Source organism: Rhinopithecus bieti, unplaced genomic scaffold (assembly GCF_001698545.2).
Source record: "Rhinopithecus bieti isolate Rb0 unplaced genomic scaffold, ASM169854v2 scaffold_76034, whole genome shotgun sequence".
NCBI lineage: Eukaryota > Metazoa > Chordata > Mammalia > Primates > Cercopithecidae > Rhinopithecus > Rhinopithecus bieti.
Genome location: NW_016827915.1, coordinates 6,697 through 9,773, shown reverse-complemented (window position 1 = coordinate 9,773; position 3,077 = coordinate 6,697). Strand labels below are relative to the sequence as shown.

Below are 3,077 nucleotides of genomic sequence, written 5' to 3'. Positions count from 1 at the left end.
AAATTGACTGGATGCAATTAATAGCAGATTAGACACTGCAGAAAAAAAGATTAAGAAACACAAAGCCACGAATTATTGAAACATCTAAAATACATCTCATCAACTCATGGAAACAATTTTTTCTTTTTTGAGATGGAGTCTTGCCCTGTCGCCCAGGCTGGAGTGCAGTGGCGCCATCTCAGCTCACTGCAAGCTCCGCCTCCCAGGTTCACACCATTCTCCTGCCTCAGCCTCCGAAGTAGCTGAGACTACAGGCGCCCGCCACCATGCCCGGCTAATTTTTTGTATTTTTAGTAGAGATGGGGTTTCACTGTGTTAGCTAGGATGGTCTCAATCTCCTGACCTCGTGATCCACCCGCCTCAGCCTCCCAAAGTGTTGGAATTACAGATGTGAGCCACCCCGTAAAAAAAAAAAAAAAAAAAAAAAAAAAAAAAAAAAAATTCACAGAGCATCAGTGAATGATAGTGCAAGTTTAAGACATCTAATAGGCAAGTTAAAGGAGTCCTCCAGACAGAAGGAAACTGACACCGGAAGAAAATCTGGATGTACACACACACACACACACACACACACACACACACAAAACCCACTAGAAATGACATCTACATAGGCAGATATATAATTTTAACATCTGACTGTTTAGCTGGGCAGGGTGGCTCATGCCTGTAATCCCACCACTTTGGGATGCTGAGGCCGGCGGAGATCATTTCAGGTCAGGAGTTCGAGACAAGCCTGGCCAACATGGTGAACCCCCTTCTCTACTAAAAATACGAAAATTAGTTGGGTGTGGTGGCCCACGCCTGTAGTCTCTGCTACTCAGGAGTCTGAGTCAGGAGAATCGCTTGAACCTGGGAAGCAGAGGTTGCAGTGAGCCAAGATTGTGCCCCTGCACTCCAGCCTGTCTGATAGAGCGAGACTCATCTTACAAACAACAAAAAACAAACAACAAAAAACAAACAAAAACACATCTGACTCTTTAAACAAAAGTAATAAAGATGGAAGGTGTATAATACGTGTAAAGTAAAATGCATGACAATAGCATCTTTATGCTAATAATAGCATCTTTATGCAGGGAGAGGAGTAATGTGAAGAGGTATGGTACCAGTTGAAGGAGACTGTGATGGGTTAATTTTTGTGGAAAGCAAGGCAAGATGTTTGAGGTTTCTCTCTTCATACACTTTCAGGTTCCCATACATACAACCTAGTTTGTTCTGGAAGGATCTTATTTTCTAGGCGGCTCAGAGGGGGAACTTCTGCTTTGTGTCCTCATGGAATGCACATGACACATGGGATCAGGTCTTTGACTTTTAAATACAGTGCAAGGCCTGAGGAGAAATAACTACAATTTGTTATTATTATTTTAATGAGATGGGATTCTCACTGGTCTTGAACTTCTGAGTTCAAGCGAGGCTTCTCCTACGTCAGTCTCTCAAAGTGTTGGGATTAATAAGCGTAAACCACCACGCCTGGCCACAACTGCCAACATTTAAAATCACGTCCCTGGGTGGGCTTGAACCACCAACCTTTCGGTTAACAGCCGAACGCGCTCACCGATTGCGCCACAGAGACAACATGGATTGGTCGCTTTCATCTCACCATAGATTAAGCAATCACTGAACTTTAAGGGTTGCTGTTCGCTCTCTGCAGGACAAGTATGCAGACAACAAAGCTTCAGAAAACGGGAAAGGCTGAGACTCACTGTGTTGTTGCACGTTAGAAACGCGCGCATTGCGTCCCTCTGAAGCCAGAAGGGCGGCCGAATGGCCTTCACCCTGCGTTGACTCTCGCCTACTTCAGAAGCCAGTGCCTCCGAAAATACCTGGATCTGCGACCCTAGCCTGGGCCTGGCAGGGCCCAGGGGAAGCTGAAGGCCCCGACGGCTCTCATAATAGCTCTTTCTGTCTTCTTGCGCCGCCTTGAGGCAATCATCTGTTCCGCTTGCTCTTCCCTCACTCAACTCGGCTTCAGTAGATGGGGTTGGTGGGGTGGGAGCGGGCAAGAGGCAGGGGAGTCAAAAGAGAAAAAGTGAAAAGGAGGAGGGAGAAGCAGGGGAGACCAGGTCGAGACAATGGGACAGCCCAGGATGCCCGTACAGAGGGCACCGGCTGGATGCAGAGAAGATGGGACATGCATCAGAATGGAGAGGGGGAAACGGGGAGAACACGTGAGAAAATCACAAGAACCTGTAGCTGCCCAAGAAAAAAGAAGTAAAAATCGCATAATCCTTTTACATTAAAAAAAAATCGGGGGACCAGGCGCGGTGGCTCACGCCTATAATCCCAGCACTTTGGGAGGCTGAAGTGGGTGGATCACTCACTTCAAGTCAGGAGTTCGAGACCAGCCGGGCCAACATGGTGAAAGCCCGTCTCTACGAAAAATACAAAAATTAGCTGGGCGTCTTGGCCCATGCTTGTAGTGCCAACTACTCGGGAGGCTGAGGCAGGAGAACCTGAGAGGCTGAGGTAGCAGTGAGCCGAGATCGCGCCACTGCACTCCAGCCTGGGCAACAAAGCGAAATTCTGTCTCTCAAAAAAACATATAAATAAATAAAAGAGGGGTGGGGAAGCAAAACGACGGGCAGCAAGTGTGGGGCGCACTGGGATTCTATAGTGGTTAATACTCTGCGTTGTACCTGCAGCAACCTCTGTTCCAATCCGAATCCGGCTACAGTCAGACTCTATCTTGGACCCACTGGGGCGAACCCACGTGTCTTTTGGTTTGCTTTTAATTCCTGCACCAGCTGCGGCCTTTATCTGCAGCCAGAAAGCAGGGTTTACCGCTGGCCCCACAGCGCCATACTGTCTGGGGAAAAGAAGGAAACCCAACAGTACACAGACAACTGCCCAAAGAGAAACCTTCCAAGTGCCCTATGCCTCACCGTTTAGCAGAAAAGATCAAGCCACTCTCAACCTAGCTGGTCTGTAGCTTCCACGAATAAAATAATGTATTGCAGTCTTTCTGGTTGAGATATTTCAAATATTTGGTGGAGCTTTTAATGAGAGAGACAGACTCGAGTGTGGAAGAAAAAAATGAGGGGGTGTGAGGATGAGGCGACTTTAGGACAGAAAAAAAAGNA

General features: G+C 47.4%; 1 non-coding gene across 1 annotated transcript; it reads right to left on the bottom strand.

Moving 5' to 3' along the window:
- Positions 1-1,496: 1,496 nt before the first annotated feature.
- TRNAN-GUU (transfer RNA asparagine (anticodon GUU)) lies at positions 1,497-1,570 on the bottom strand. Its single transcript has one exon. It is a non-coding gene; the product is annotated as a tRNA-Asn (tRNA).
- Between the last annotated feature and the right edge of the window lie 1,507 nt (positions 1,571-3,077).